Below are 16,370 nucleotides of genomic sequence, written 5' to 3'. Positions count from 1 at the left end.
ATAGATAGGGGAAATTGACAGAGCCTTTCAATCTGTCTTTTAAAACTCAGCTTCCAGGATAACATTGCAACTCCTTTTACATGAGCGTCCTCATGTAATTTGTCTCTGGAATCAGACTAGGATCTGGGAGACCCAGGTGTGAATCTCAATTTCTACCATGGAAACTTGCTGGGTGACTTTGGGCCCATCACAAACTCTTAACCTGGCCTACCTCACAGGGTTGTTGTTGTAGGAAATTGGAGAACAATGTTCTAAGCTGCTTTGAATTCCCAGTGTATTCTCAGCTGAGGAGAAAAACAATATACATAACTGAATGCAAATGCATCACAGCAAGATCCATGAATGGCTGGGATCAGGACTTGTCCAGGAAGCGGGGAAAAGCACCAATCTGAAGAAAACAAATTGTAGAGAAAGCAGCAGAGGAAACGATGTCAACATTGGGAATCAAAAAAGAAGAATAATTATAGTTAAGGGTACCGCAGTGAAAAATCTGAGGGTGAGTTTACATTAGATGCCATAAGCATCTAAAAACATCAGTCTAATAACCAGAATGCTTATTATTTGTATATCACATTCAAAGTGCTTCATACATACTGCTTTAAGGATTCCAACAACCATGTAAGGTAGGTAGGGGTGTGCAGTTTGGGAATCCGAATCCCGAAAAAATCCCGAATCACCCTGATTTGGGGTGATTTGGAGAATCCCAAATCGATTGGGGGAATCCCGAATCGATTCGGGAATCCCGAATCGGCATGCCCCGAATCGATTCGGGGCGATTCGGGAAAGCTTTTTCAATGGGAAAAAGCCTCCCCAGGCTTCTCTGAAGCCTGGGGGAGGCATTTTCCCACCGAATCAAGCCAAAATTGGTGGAAACCTTCCTCTAACTCCCCTCTAACAACCCTCCAAGTTTCCAACAGATTGGACTTTGGGAATCCATGTTATGGCCCCCCAAACCAGGTCCCCCTATCCTCGCCTATAAAAGGGCATAGCTTTAGATTGCTGCTGCTAATCTCCTATTTTGTGCTTGCTGCTGCTGATTTCCATTATTTCCTATGGGGAAAAAATGAAGAGGCAGGCTTCTTTTGCCAGGGGTGGCATTTTGCATGCAAAATGCCCCCCAACCCTCAGGGGCCCTTCTCCCACCTTGAGGCTGAGCCTTGGTGGGGGTGGGAGGAAAGGTGGGAGAAGGATCCCTGAGGGTAGGGGGGCATTTTGCATGCAAAATGCCACCCATGGCAAGACAAGCCTCCCCCAGCTGTAAGTGCTAGAGAACAGAGCACCTACTTGGGGAGGCCATGAAATGCCCCCTCAAGTGGGAGCAGGTCGAGCCTTGGTGGGGGGTGGGAGGAAAGGTGGGAGAAGGGCCCCTGAGGGTTGGGGGGCATTTTGCATGCAAAATGCCACCCCTGGCAAAGGAAGCCTGCCTCTTCATTTTTTCCCCATAGGAAAAAATGAATGAAGATCAGCAGCAGCAACCTAAAGCTATGCCCTTTTTTAGGCGAGGATAGGGGGACCTGGTTTGGGGGGCCATAACATGGCTCCCCAAAGTCCAATCTGTCTGAAACTTTGGGGGTTGTTAGAGGGGAGTTAGAGGAAGGTTTCCACCAATTTTGGCTTGATTCGGTGGGAAAATGCCTCCCCCAGGCTTCAGAGAAGTCTGGGGAGGCTTTTTCCCATTGAAAAAGTTTTCCCAAATCATCCCGAATCATCCCGAATAGCCATTCCCGAATCAGCTTGGCGGTTCGGGATTCAGCTATTCCTGAATCGGCGTCTCGATTCAGGTATACCCAAATCAGGAAAGCCGAATCGAGGTGCCTTTGCACACCCCTAAAGGTAGGTATCATACTTGCTGTGTGACCATGGGACTGTCAGTTTCTCTAGGCCTAACCAGCCTCACAAGAATGTTGTCAGGACAAAATGGGGGAAGGACACTATTCTGAACTCCAGAGAGAGAGAGAGAGAGAGAGAGAGAGAGAGAGAGAGAGAAGCTTAACACCACCTGGCAACTTCATGGGAAGGTGAGAGTCAAATCTGGGATTTTCTGATTCATAGCTCAGTTTCTTAATTGTCACATTATTTATTTATTTATTTATTTATTTATTTATTTATTTATTTATTTATTGTCTTGCCTTTCTCACTGAGACTCAAGGCGGATTACACAATGGCCATTTCCACATTCTGTTAAAGTGATGGGCTACTTACTGAATGCTGGCGTTTTTTTTCACAGATTCTAGATGCCTCCGATTTCAAAGCAGAAGCAGGCAGTTTGGCTTTCGTTTGTTCAGCATCCTTTACCTGGCACAGGAAAGAATGGGAAATCCTGTTCTCACAAAAGATGCTGAACAAACGAAAGTGAAACTGCCTGCTTCCACTTTGAAATCAGAGGCATCTGGAATCTGTGGGGGGGAAAGCCAGCATTCAGTTAGTAGCCCATCACTTTAACAGCATGTGGAAATGGCCAATATTAAGTCTGTACAATCAGTTTCAAGGACATTTCAATAAACAATGTAATACGGTTTCCAATTGCTAATTTGCAAGGATTTAAAACCAGTAGAAATCTAATATAGAATGGGAGAAATCCTCATATAAAGCTCAAGCAATTCAAAGAATGATACATTAAACAAAATAAAACAGCCTGGAGCTATGCAGCAGGATCATACACAAAGCAGCAGCTAGCACACAGTAGCACATAGAGTTTACTGCTATGGTCCCTAACCCTCTACTGATGGATCCGTTTGAGACTACTTCCTTACAGTACAGCCCTCCTATCTGAGGCCGTTTTCACACTACTTACCTTAAAAAAGCCTTCTTGAACAATTCAGTTTTGCATTGTTTGTGGAAAGCTAGAAGAGTGGGAGTTTTCCTGACCTCTTCAGGTAGGCTGTTCCATAAGGTGAGGGCCACCACAGAGAATACACATGTACAGGCAGCTGTTGAGTCTGCCCATATGGAAGGTGGAACCTGCAGAAGGTCCTGTTCAGATGAGCAAAGTTGCCATGGCAGAACATAGAGAAAGAGGTGGTTGGACCAAGGCCATGAAGAGCTCTATATGTGAAAGCCAACACCTTGAATTGAGCCCTGTAACTGATAGGTAGCCAGTGGAGTGACTGAAGAATGGAAGCCATATTCATTCTTCTCCTAACTCATGATAACAACTGAACTGCAGAGTTCTGCACCAATTGAAGTCTCTGAGTTAGCTTTGAGTAGAGGCCTCTGTACAATTCATTACAGTGGTCAAATCTCAATGTTACCATGGCATGGATCCAGCCATATCGAGGTAGGGGGCCATCTTCCAGGCTAGACTGAGGTTGTAGAAAGCATTTTTTACAGCTGCCTTAACTAGCTTTTCTAGCAGTAACGCTGAATCCAATATAACCCTTAGGCTCTTAACTGAGTCTTCAAGAGTTAGATGAAAGTGGGAAGTCAATGTCCTTCAAGGTCTCTGCCTTCCCAATGAGCTTCACTTCCATCTTTTCTGTGTTCATTTTCAATTTGTTTGCTTTCAGCCATTTGACCACAGCTGTCCGGCAGTGACTCAAGAGTTCTACTGCATCCTGCAATGATTTGAATAGTGAGATATAGAGCTGGGTGTCATGTGCATAATGATGGCATCCAGTTCCATAGCTATGAATGAGTTCTCCTAAAAGCTATACATAGACTTTGAATAACATGAGGGGTAATAATGTACCTTGTGGAACCCCACAAAACAATTCCAACTTTGGAGACCTGGTCTCTTACAATGAGTCCATTCCATGGGAAACCAGTCCAAAGCACATCCTTTGATACCTACATCTGCCTCCAAACACCTCAATAAGATGGCATGATCTACTATGTCAAATGCTACAGACAGATCCAGGAGGAGCAGTAACAAAGCATGGCCTTTGACTATATTCAGGTGGAGATCGTTCACTCAAGTTACTAGAACTGTCTTCATCCTGGCCTGAATCCAGACTGAAGAGTCCAAAGCATTAGAGTGATCCAAGAAGATCTGGAGGTGGTCTGCTACTGCTCTCTCAATCCCTTTGCCTAAAAAGGGCAGATTAGATGATTAGATGATCATCCGGGGGGATGATTGGCCACATCATTTTTGTCATAAGATTTTTTTTAATTAGCATGTGGCTAACCACCTGTTTGAGTGGCCATGGGAAGGTGCCCTGACTTCAAGGGGTCATTTATATGATCCTTACTTGATTTTAGCAGCCAAGATGGGCAAGGATCTAGCACACAAGTACAGATGCCAGGATCCTGTCAATATCCCTCATTATAACTGGTTCAAAGTGGGGCTAGCTTCCATTCCAAGAGTCAGAGGGGTTGGAGCAATGTTGTCAATAACTTCAAGGAGCTTCACATTCCAAGCTCCTACCACAGCCTCAATAGAGTATATATCTGGAACCCTAAATTCTCCTAGGACATTTTGGAATCAAGAAGTACCCATGAGCTTTTGTGGGCAAACCAGGTCCCCCCTTTTTGTGGGGCATTAGGGCCATATTCACTTTTGCCTTCAGCAGATGATGGTCAGTCCATGGTTCAGGCTGAATCTCTAATACTAAAACAAAACTTTCCCTCAAAGACTCAGTGCAAAATGTTAAGTCCAAGTTGTGGCCTCTTTCATACATAGGGCTTGTCACTATTTGAGAGAGACAGTACTAAGCAAAACTATACCTTCCTGAACCAGCCTTCCTGGTGTGGAACATTCAGCATGGATGTTGAAGTCCGTCAGAACAATCAATCTAGGTAACTCCTAGGTATGCTCTAAGTATCTAGGTATGCTCTAGCAAAATTCTCCAGCACCCTTCCACTCTTGGAAACATTGCAAACCAAGTTATGTAATCAAAGAAGTGTCTATCAGCTCTGTTGGTTCATAGTAAAATGTATCTGCATTCTATGTTATTAGAAGCCAGTTAAATATTTTTACTATTATTCTTTCAGGAGGGTCATGTAAATCTGCTGTGGCCAAAATAGTGTAATGCAATTAATATATTTTGTGTTGGAAAACACAGCCTTCTTACCTTTATTTGTAATTTCCCCCTCTGCTGTTTACAGATTTGGCTTAAAAAGGCCCACTGAATGTAATACTTCATGTTTCTGATTAAGGGAACTATGACTCACAAAAGCATAGGCAACAGAAGGCGAGGAAAATATAATAAAAGTTCTGAAGTGAAAGTGCCAAGACATGATGAGAAGCAAGGAAATTACACATGCAACCCTAAACTGGTCAGAGGACATTTCAGAAAATAGGATTCAACCGTTTTAACTGTGCTCAGTTTTGCTAGTCTTAACTAGCCTAGCAGTGTTATTAGCGTTTAAAAGGGATTAAGAGAGGCATCTTTTCCCCTTTAAATAGCATGATTTCTATGAGTGAAACCAAGTAGGAATTGGAAGATTTCTCCATCCAACATGGTCCCAATTGGAATCAGTACTGTGTGCATGCACAATGTACATTTTTAAAGACTAATGGAAATGGCATATCAGCTAAGTGGAGTCTTGGCTGAAATTAATATGTGAGTTGGATCAGAAGTAATGAGACTGCTGTAGCTATAAGAGAAATTAGGCGACTAGATTCTCAAATGAACTAACTAGCATATTTCCCCCACCCCAAGAACTCTATCAATCCAAACCCAAAGAATGTGTAATCCCTAGCCTTTCTAATAACATCTAGATGTATTTTAAATTATTCTTATTGGAGAAGTACGTTGTTCATATGCATTAGGAGTAGGAAATCTCAAATACCCATCATTTCAGCTTACATCCTGTTCTCCAGTTGTAAACAGGGACCTGATTTTTTAGCAACTGGTTCAATAGTTAGTCCATTGCTTAACAGGTTGCTTCACTATGTTCCTTCACTATATGCTTCCTTAACCATGCAGTACTGTGCAATTAGTTTTTCATATGTGTGCATTCTCATAACAAGCCAAGTTCTACCACCCCCTATCCTTGCTACGTAACTGTTCCCCTCAGCAGGCAATTATTTAGATGTAAATCTGCTGTGGCCAAAATAGTGTAATGCAATTAATATATTTTGTGTTGGAAAACACAGACTCTTACCTTCTTCTTATGGTGTTTTTGCCATATATCAAAGGAATCACTGATCAGATGGGAAAACTTATGAAAAAGCACAACCTACAAACAGTATTCAGACCCACCAGAAAAATACAACAGATGCTACGATCAGCAAAAGACAGTAGAGACCCCCTCACCGAGAACAGACTTGGACAACCTGAAAAATCAGCAGTGGCTGAACATAGCCTAACTCAAACAGGACACAGTATCTTATTCCAGGACACTAAAATACTGGACAACACATCCAACTACTTTGTAAGATTGCACAAGGAAGCCGTTGGAAATGCATAAGCATAAGCACAATTTCAACAGGAAAGAAGAGAGTTTAAGAATGAATAGGGCATGGTTTCCAGTCCTGAAAAACACCAGACTAACAAAATACTCTACATCTTACAATAGTCCTGCAGATAAGATTAGCATATCAACCACCAATCCATGTGCAAAAGAACCTCCTCTGGATACAGTGAAGCTTCCCCCCATTAGCATTCCACACCCTGAGGAACTCTTACAGGATGACTCAGCCCAAACCCACCTTCCTGAGTAGATATAAATTACCTGCTAACATCTTCTCCCCCCATTGACACTGAGAGATCTCTATCTTTCAGTGCTACTCCTCTGAAGATGCCAGTCACAGCTTCTGGTGAAACGTCAGGAACTACAATGCCACGACCAAGGCCATACAGCCCGGAAAATCTACAACTAACATTCTCCAGCCGTGAAAGCCTTCAACAACATATAAATAAGTGCTATGTTTCAATAAAATCCTACCCTTTGAAGTAGTATGTCATCAATAGTTGTCACTCAGTTAGAATTAGCAGTGTCTTTATGCATGCACAGTTTTGCAAAAATCCAATAAAACCCAATTAGTTAGCAGTGTCCCTTATTTTTGCATTTCAAAATTGCCTCCCTCACACCTCAGGGTTCTGGTATAGAAAATAATGGTGAAAAAACCTTACCTCTGTGTGTTTCAGGTAGGTAGCCATGTTGGTCTGCATTAGAACCTCTAGGGATGAACAGAGATGTAGGATTATTACTACAGATGCTTATTTCTGCTCTAAACAGCTGTTGTACCTTTAAATCCTTTCTTTGCATCACCTCTCTCTTCTCTTGACTTGGACATGAAGGCTCAGGGGTCTCCAATCCTCCCTGTATCTAAAGAAGGGAGCTTTGATTCTTGAAACTCTTGTTGGTCTCTAAGGTTACACTGGACTGTTCTGTGAGCAAATTTTGCAAGGGAAATTTTCAGTGGTTTGTAAAATGGAGACCCTGCTGTTTGCCAGGGAGGATCCATTGGCAAAGAGCTATAATCCTGGGGAATTTTAAACAAATTGGATGGGGGGGAGGGTAAGGTTAAAACAGAAAATGTATTATACCTTTCATTGACTCTAAAATGAGAAGGCATTTTCTTCTCTTATTCATTGTCTCATTAGGAGGGGAATCTCTTGGGTAACCAGTACAGTTCCTAAGAGTTTCATCCCATTTGGCTATGGAGGTGAGGAAGCTATAGGTAGAAATATATTTCCCACTTAAATCTAAGGGAATAACCATCTAAGGGAATATCCACTGTGTTGGTGAACTAATCTGAACAAAATTATTAAAAAGTCCAATGACCCAAATATGAATTTGGATAAATATATCTGTAAATCCTCCATAGCCATTTCCAGCATCTGGTAACCTATTGCGTGCCCACTAGCTGAGAATCATTACATTGCTGCATTATTGTATTATGCTAATTGGCTGTAATATGTGAAATTCAGTATTCTAGATCTGCTGGCATTTGATTATTTTAACAGGTGCATAGATAGCAATGAGGAAACTGAAGTTTTGCAATTTTATACTAATAAGAATGACAGATGAAAATGACAATGGATAAAAACTTTGCATGTATAAGCTGCAGAGCAGATGTGAACAGTCTTGTAGATATTATGGTTAAAGGGTAATTGATGTTTCAGAGCAATGCCAGGGCTTAGCAAGAGACATTGGCAAATGAGAGACCACGAGAGCACAAACAGAGGATTGATTATTCTTTTGTTGCCCAGGGGAAGGAAATGAACCATTCTCTTCATATTTCAAAGATGAGATTTTATTCATGCAATTCCTGTTAAATGCCAATGGAAAATAAGTAGCTCCAAAACACAATAGAGAGAAAGGTCTCTCCTTTATTATCGACCGTGTTTTGGGGTGGATGGAGCTTCTGATGCAGGGATTCGAATCTACAGCTCCCTCTGACATAGGTTAAAATCTCTGCATCTATTCTAAAAGGATACAACGAGATAAACCAGAATATTGTAACAAACAATCTGAATGATACAGAATGATACAATTATAAGTTATCTAGTGACCATTAGGCTCCATGAGAGAAGAATTTTAGGCCTAGGGTAAAAAATGATCATAGAATGCTTCTCTTTCTGGTTCATCAGTCTATTTTCTCCAGGCATGTTGAAAACTTAACTTGTGCAAACTTCTTTATTACGAGCTTTTCTGCACACGTTGGATAATGCACTTCCAATACTCTTTATAGATAATTTGGAATGGATTTTTTTGTGTGAGGAACAAAAAATCCACCTCAAATGATTGACAAAGTGCATTGAAAGTGCATTATCCAACGTGTGTGGAATCAGCCTACATGAGAGGTGAGCTCCTGAACAGACTGCACTGACTTTTTCTGATGTATTTCATCTCACTCATGGGCTTTACTGAGCAGCTTTTTGGTTGCACAGTAACTGCTTGGTCATTGCAGCTTGTGGCTGCTCTTGCCTGGTGCAAGAATTAAATCATCTCATTTACTGGAGGAAAGGCAGTATCCCTTTAAATCATAGTTGTGTGGGTCGTTAACAGTACAATCCTAAGCAAAGTTACAACCTTCAAAGTCCATTGAAGCCAATAGGCTTAGAAAGGTGTGACTCTGGTTAAGGTGGCACTGTAAAAAATGCCAAATTATGTAAAGAATGGAATCACTTGCTTTTTGTTCCCTCATTGTATATACAGCTGCATCTGTTAGTGACTAACAGTGGGTACATTACACAGCTTGCTTTTTGTCCCTGTGCAGTCACTGGCATCTGCCGGAAGAATGATTCCAAGAACTGATCACAAGATTATCTGGGTTTATGTGCTCACCAAATGCACACAGATATACTAAGAAGTAAATCTCAGCTAATCTCAAACTATATTTTTATTATGTGGCAGCAGTGGAAGAGGAATGGTGGGGTGGCAGCACCAGAAAAGTCTAGTTGTGCAGGAAAGTAATTGCACAAATTGGATATATTCAAATTTTCCAAACTGCTCAGGTAATGATCAGCTCCCAGCAATAGGCAAGCAGAGGTTCTTTTCACACTTGCTTCCCATGTTTGCAGGAGTTTCACATTTGCAAAGTAGTCGTGGGTCTCAGTACTGATGTTTGTCCATGGTATCTCCAATTTCCCCCCTGCAGACATACCATGATTTTATTTTGAAGTCGCTGCCGAGTCGTGACTGGCCCGATTAATGTCAGTGCGAACTCTATGCTCCCCTTCTGCTTCTCTTCTCCCCTCTCCTTTCCTCCTGGTCTGTGTGGTCTATGTGGAATTAACCACTCACCCTCTTCAGCTCTCTGAACTCCTTTTCTGCCATTTTATCAGTAAAGTGAAGTAAGGGTCATAAGGCTGCTTCTCCATTGGCTTCCTTCCTCCCAGGTATGCACACACTCTCTTTATTTTTTTTCAAAGCCAGGAATGATTCCTAATGTTGCTGCTTACTCCATGTGGCTTTAAAAGCCAGGAAAGGATTAAATGGCTGCTTTTCCCTTCCTCCCTCAAGGGTATGCACATGCTTCCCCCCCCCCCAAAGCTAGGAATACATTGAAACTTTGCTGTGTTGTAATGTTACTACTTATTTCTCCTGGCTTTAAGAATCATGAAAGGGTTAAATGGCTGCCTTTCCCTACTTCCTGGTGTCCATTTGCAAAACAAAGTGGCAAGAAAGCTGCCTGAAGGGGATGAAGCAGCAGCATTTTAACGCTTTCCTGACTTGGCTTTAAAAAAACTGAATGAGAGTGAAACAGGCATGAAAAATATATTTCCCCCCAGAACTCTACCACCAATTGCCTCTTTAGTGGGCATGGGACAGCTCAATCAGCAAATACGGGGAGGTGGGGAGGGATGGGTTCCAATATTGCAATGTTGCTATGCGTGCTCAAAGTTAAAAGAAAAAGTGTGACATGAATTGCAAAGTCTCAAAAGCCAAAACTGCATTAAGGCTTCAAAGCCCGTCCAAAATGAAAAACAAGACATCAAATCGAAACTGCCTCAGACAGTGTGGAACATGGGGGTGCCATGCCGAAGCCATTGCGATTGCGGCAAATGCTCATAAATGGCAATTTAAACTGTAATGCAAAAAGGGCCATAGAGTAAGCCAAAACGGTGGGTGATCAAGTATGGCTAATTTTCTCTCCTTCCCCATTTGCATATATCCCCCCATTATAAGTTGAGTTAGAGTTACCATTTTAGTACTCTCATTTCCAATAACTTGTGAGAGGTTAAGTATGAGACAACAGAACATATCTGAGATCTCCTATATTGTATTGTTTAAAGTAAGCTGGGGCTTGAATGACAGAGATTCCCTATGTATAAAGCAATATATATATTCGGAATACTGTAACCTTTTCAATATGGGCAGATTCTTTTGTTCTGAGGATAATTTCAGGTGGGTAACAATGTTGGTCTGCAGTACAACAACAAGATTTGAATCCAATGGCAACTTAGAGACAAGCCCCCAGGCCCGACTTACTGGGGCCCGGCATTTGCGGGGCTCGCAGGGGAAGGGACGAGCAGGAGTGTCTCCTTCCCCTCTCTGGCCCCAGCATCAGCTTTGTGTGGCTCTAAACCGAGCCACGCCGTGTATATCACCCAGCTAGCCAATCAGCAGCTGGCTGGGTGTTTGAAAGTGGGAGCCATTGCTGGACCTGAGGGAAGAAGTTTTTCCTCAGGTCCTCCCACTTTCTATTTAGCTGGGGCCGGCATGTGAGCCCTTCAGTTGGCTCCAGAGCAGCGATTGGAGCAGATGTGCCGGTTCGCTGCTCTGGACTCCCAGCTGGTGTGGGCTTCGTTGGCTGGCTCGCCCCACCCGTGCTTTGCTCCTGCGGCTGAGAGGGCTGGAGGAAGGGGATTTTTTTCCCTAATCGAGGCGGCAGCGGCTCAGAAGTGAGCGGGGTGGCCACGAGGCCCATTCAAGGAGCGGCTGTGGGCCATTAACAGGTGCGGGCTGTGAGGCCTGGGCTGGGCTTGGGGGTTGAGGGCTGGCAGTTGTGGGATACAGGAGAAGGGCCAGGCCCACGTTTATCAGGCCAGATGCCCCACTCTATCACAGGCCCACATTTGTAAGGCCCGAGGCCCCACTCCATTACAGGCTCGCATTTATCAGGCCAGTGGCCCCACTCTTTCACAGGCCCCACTCTATAGCAGGCCCACGTTTATAAGACCTGAGGCCCCACAGGCCTACAGGCATAGGGCCTGGCTACTCCATGCCCTCAAAGAGGGTGGCAGCAGCCTCTAAGGGCAATGGGCAATGCAGGGGCAGGGCTAGTAATAAGGGCCAGCCCTGATGTGGGGAAAGGGCCCACAGCAGCCATAAGGTTACTATGCCAGCCCCTGCATGAGGCAGGGTACAGGGCACAGGGCACAGCCCACATGGGGATGGGACCCATATTCAGCCTAATGTGGCCAGATGACCTGCCTCACAAGCCTCTGACAGGGACAGGGCTATCACCCTATGGGGCAGGGCTGGCAATGTTTCTGCTCCCAAGGCAACCAGAGTTGCAAGCCCATCTGCAGGCAGGGAAAAGCCAGCCAACAGGCTCACCTCAGGGACTTTGAGGAGCTCCCGGGTGCCATTGGGGGCCCGGTCAGCCAAGCCATAATGGGAGGCCGATGAGTATTCCACTGCTGCCCAGGAGGCCACTCCTGCTAGGTCACCGGGGCCTCAAGCTATTTCATGGAAGGGTTCTTCACTGCGGGGCATTTCCAGGGCACTTCAGCAGCTGCAAAAAAGGGTAGATTTGATGGAGGCTTCCAGCTTTTCGGATGAGGGAAGGTCCTCTGCCATTGAGGTCAAGGAATCACCAGGTCATTAAGCAAGCATGAGTTCAGCACAGAAGGGGTCTTCCAGGAACAAGCGAAGGGCTTCTCCTCTGTCAAGCGGTGGGTCCTCCAGCCCAGAGGCCAGGAAACGTCCAGCTGCAAAAAAAGAGGAGAAAGACACATAAGACCCGAAGGGCATCGCGGCGCAGGGACGACTCAGATACAACTATGTCTTTGAGTGAGTAATCCTCGAGAGGGACTCTGATGGGGACTATTGGGGTTGGCTGCTCATGTTCCCATGATCCCACCTTGGGCTACCCGACAGCACTCTGGTGAAGCGTCTGGGCACTCTGGTAAGGGATCTGGTATGTCAGGCCCCAGGTCAGTATGGGGGGAGGATCATGATGAGGGTGTGGGTTTCCACGCTAGGAGCCGTGGGGAAGAGGAGGATCCACCTGGGGTCCATTTATCTCGTAAGATGCGTAGGCACATTTTGGATGGATATTACGTGAATGTTTTTTCACTCATCCATCCAGAGGCTGAAGAGGGTCTCTCCCGCCCTCCTTCCAGGAAGCGCAAGGAAAAGGACAAGAATGGGGAGGTCGATAGGACCTTTGCCAATTGGATGGAGGGCTTCATGGTTCTCATGGGAGTTGTTCAGCTGGCTTACCTGGAGAGGGGGTGGCACATCTAACCATATGTCTAATGTACTGCAGGCCAGGGCCTTGGCTGGGGAAGGGGCAGTGATATGATGAAGCCTTCATAAGAGAGCTTTGCATAATGCCTGGAAGCGGTGGGATTTGATCAATCAAAAGTTATGGTTATGCTTAGTTGGTCAGAGCATGCGGGGCAAGGCTGATTCTTCTCACCAGGGGTGTTGGGGTGCTAGAAGGGACAGGAGAACAGTCTGTTGGGAATATAATCAAGCAAGTGCCAGCGCACTCGCTGCAAGTTTAAGCACTTTTGTGAGCATTGCTATGGGCCATGCCCTCGTTCCTCCTGCCCCCGCCTGGGCTCCAATCAGCCCTTTTGTGGGTGCTGGCCCTCCAATGCAGGTGCTTGAAAGGAGGGAGGTTCCGCCAGCTCCAACAGCGCCGCATCTAAGCTCTCAGCCAGTGGAAAGTAGCATGGCATCATTGGGGTTGGCTCTTGGTCCTGCTCCCATTTGGAAGGAGGCTCTCCACCCTCTCTTAGACCACTACACCAACAGACCAGCAGCCGATTACTTGTGGGCTGGGTTTACTTCAGGTTTTCACATCCCCTTCACAGGTCCTAGGGTACCCACTACTTCTGGCAATCTAAAGTCTGCCAAGGATATGCCCAAAGTTGTAGCTGCTAAGCTGGCCAAGGAACTCAGAGGTGGGTGAATTTCAGGTCCCTTTGAGAACCCCCTATCGCCTAATTTGTGGGTGTCACCTTTGGGGGTGGTCCCCAAGAAAGCCATGGTGAATACTGCCTGATTAACCATCTTTCTTACCCAAAGGGTTCCTCTGTTAATGATTCCATTCCACCTGAGCTCTGTTCTCTTTGCTACACAACCTTCGATCATGCTGTGTGCTTGGTTCGGTCTTGTGGCCCCGGTGCCCTTATGGCTAAGTGCGACATTCAGTCAGCTTTCCGGTTGTTGCCCATACACCCTGATGACTTTTGCTTGTTAGACTTCAAGTTTGAGGGATTTTGGTATGTGGACAAAGCCATGCCCATGGGTTGTTCTGTTGCCTCTGTGGCCTTTGAGGCCTTTAGTACATTACTTGAATAGGCTGCCAAGGGTCACCTGGGTTGCCCTCAGGCCACACACTACCTTGATGACTTCCTCCTTGTGGGGCCATCGGGGGGGTCAGGAGTGTGCTGACAGGCTTGCAGGTTTCCAGGCTCTTGCCTTGGAGCTGGGGGTCCCTTTGGTGGGTGAAAAGATGGAGGATCCTGCCTCCCGGCTCACCTATCTGGGGATTGAGCTGGACTCTGTTGCAGGATGCTCCCAGCTCCCCCAGGATAAACTCCTCGCATTGCGGGAGCTTATTCTTGGCACGCTGGATCAGCCTAAAACCACACTGAAGGGGCTGCAGTCACTCTTGAGGTCATCTCAATTATGCCTGTAGAGTGGTTGCCCTGGGTCGCCCCTTCTATGCTCGCTTGGCTTGGGCTATGAGTGGGGCATCTTCCCCCCATCACCACATCAGGGTTGCTAAGGGCCAGAAGGAAGATCATCGGGTTTGGCTAGACTTCTTATCCCGGTATAATGGGGTGTCCTTCTGGCAAGACACTTGGATTGCATCTCCTGAACTGCAGGTTCATTCTGACACTGCTGGTAGCGGGGGCTTTGGAATCTACCTTAACAGCCACTGGTGTGCCCAGCCTTGGCCTGCTGAATGGAGTTGGTCTGGTTTACTTGCGTGACCTCACATTCCCAGAGCTTTCCCCTATTCTGGTGGCTGTCATCATCTGGGTAGAGCAGTTTAGGGATAAACTAGTGGTATTCTGGTGTGACAACTTAGCCATTGTCAAGGTCTTGAATAAGCAATCCTTGCACTATGAGTGGGTTATGCATCTGGTGCACAGGTTCATTCTAGTGTGCCTGGAAAGTAACATCTTTTTCTCTGTAAAACATGTAGCAGGAACAGATAACGTCATCACAGAAGCATTATCTCGCTTCCAGACTGAGCGGTTCTTTGCCTTGGCACCGGAAGCATGTTGGGACCTGGATCCATTCCCAGAGGACCTCTGGAACCTTGGGAACATTCCATAGTGCAGGCAGTATTAGCGTCTGTTGCTCCATCTTCATTGAAGGTGTACCATAGGGCCCAGTCCAGTTTCCTGACCATGTCTGTACAATGGGAGGGTCGGGTAGACTCCCTGCCTCGGAGGTGCTGGTGCTTAACTACCTTGCCCACCTCCATGAGTGGGGTTTTGCCCCCAGAACCATGATGTGCCACTTAGCAGCTATTTCCTTTTTTAGTAAGGCACGTGGCCTTCCTGACCTGTGCACCCTGTTTGCGGCTTGTAGAGCAATTGAAGAGTGGAGATGCATTGCCCCTCCCTCTCCAGATTCTCACTGGCCCATTTCATATGCCATCCTTATACGGCTCCTGCAACAACTTCTGGGTGTCTGCCGTTTGACCTTCCAAGCGGCACATTCCGGATGGGAGAGCTGGTGGCAGGCTCCCATCGGGCAGTAGTGGGCTGAGCTATTATGTTTGGGGATGTCTCCTTGCTCAGTAATGGTGTTAATATCCGTCTCCATTATTTCAAGATGGATCAGTGGGGAAAGGGGAACGAGATTGCCTTGGGCATTTCTGAATCTGGACCGTGCCCCCTCCGGGCACTATTGGCTTATATGACTGTACTCTCCAAGGTTGGGGGTTTCTTCTTTGTATGCCGGAATGGGGCCCCTCTTTCCCGCTTCCAGTTTGTTAGTGTTCTCTGGTTGGCCTTTACAGATGAAGGTTTTCCAGCTTGAGACTTTGGGGCCCACTCATTTCGGATAGGGGCTGCCACCGAAGCCTCCTATATTGGCTTGCCCCCGGTTGTGTGCAAGCTATTGGCCATTGGTGCTCCAGCTGTTATAAAGCATACATTAGGCTGGAGTTGGTGCTTAATCCACCTTCTTTTTAGCTCTTTCAGGTCATTGCAAGTGGGTCTGGATCATGGGTCACAGCACCATTTTCTGGGCCACCCGCTATGCAAGAGCATCTGGCTGGGGACGTGACTTGGGGCTTGGAGACTTTGTTACCATCAAGTGGATTGGAATGACAGGGATGACCTGGAATTCGCTGGCGCATCATTTTCAACATCTCACGGAATGTGAGGGACTCCCGGCTGCACTTGTTTTGCAGCTTGGAGAGAATGACCTGCCCCGAAGAACCAAGCTGTTGGTATTACAGGACATGTTATGGGACTTGGGTTGTTTTAATGTTTGTTATTCGGGCATGAAGATATTTTGGTCAGCATTGCTGGAGTGCTGCATCTGGGGGTGGGCAAGGGATAATGCCAGGGTGGACCTGGCCTGGAGGCGGCTATCCAAACTGGTGAGAAAAGCTGTCCTGGATAATGGAAGCCTAGTAATCTGTCACCCTGACATTTCTTTCAGAACTGAGGCCTTGAACTGCCCAGACAATGTGCACCTGTCCAGTTGGGGAAAGGACATTTTGGTGCAGGATGTCTGGGATGGTTTATTGTGTTGGTTGCAGAGTTAGGAGCTTTGGCATGGAGCCTTTTTTTGGCTCCGGTGGTAGTTTGGGCATTGGGCACCGATCCCTT

The sequence above is a fragment of the Eublepharis macularius genome, chromosome 8, assembly GCF_028583425.1.
Source record: "Eublepharis macularius isolate TG4126 chromosome 8, MPM_Emac_v1.0, whole genome shotgun sequence".
Taxonomy (NCBI): domain Eukaryota; kingdom Metazoa; phylum Chordata; class Lepidosauria; order Squamata; family Eublepharidae; genus Eublepharis; species Eublepharis macularius.
Note: the sequence above shows the minus strand (reverse complement) of the source record.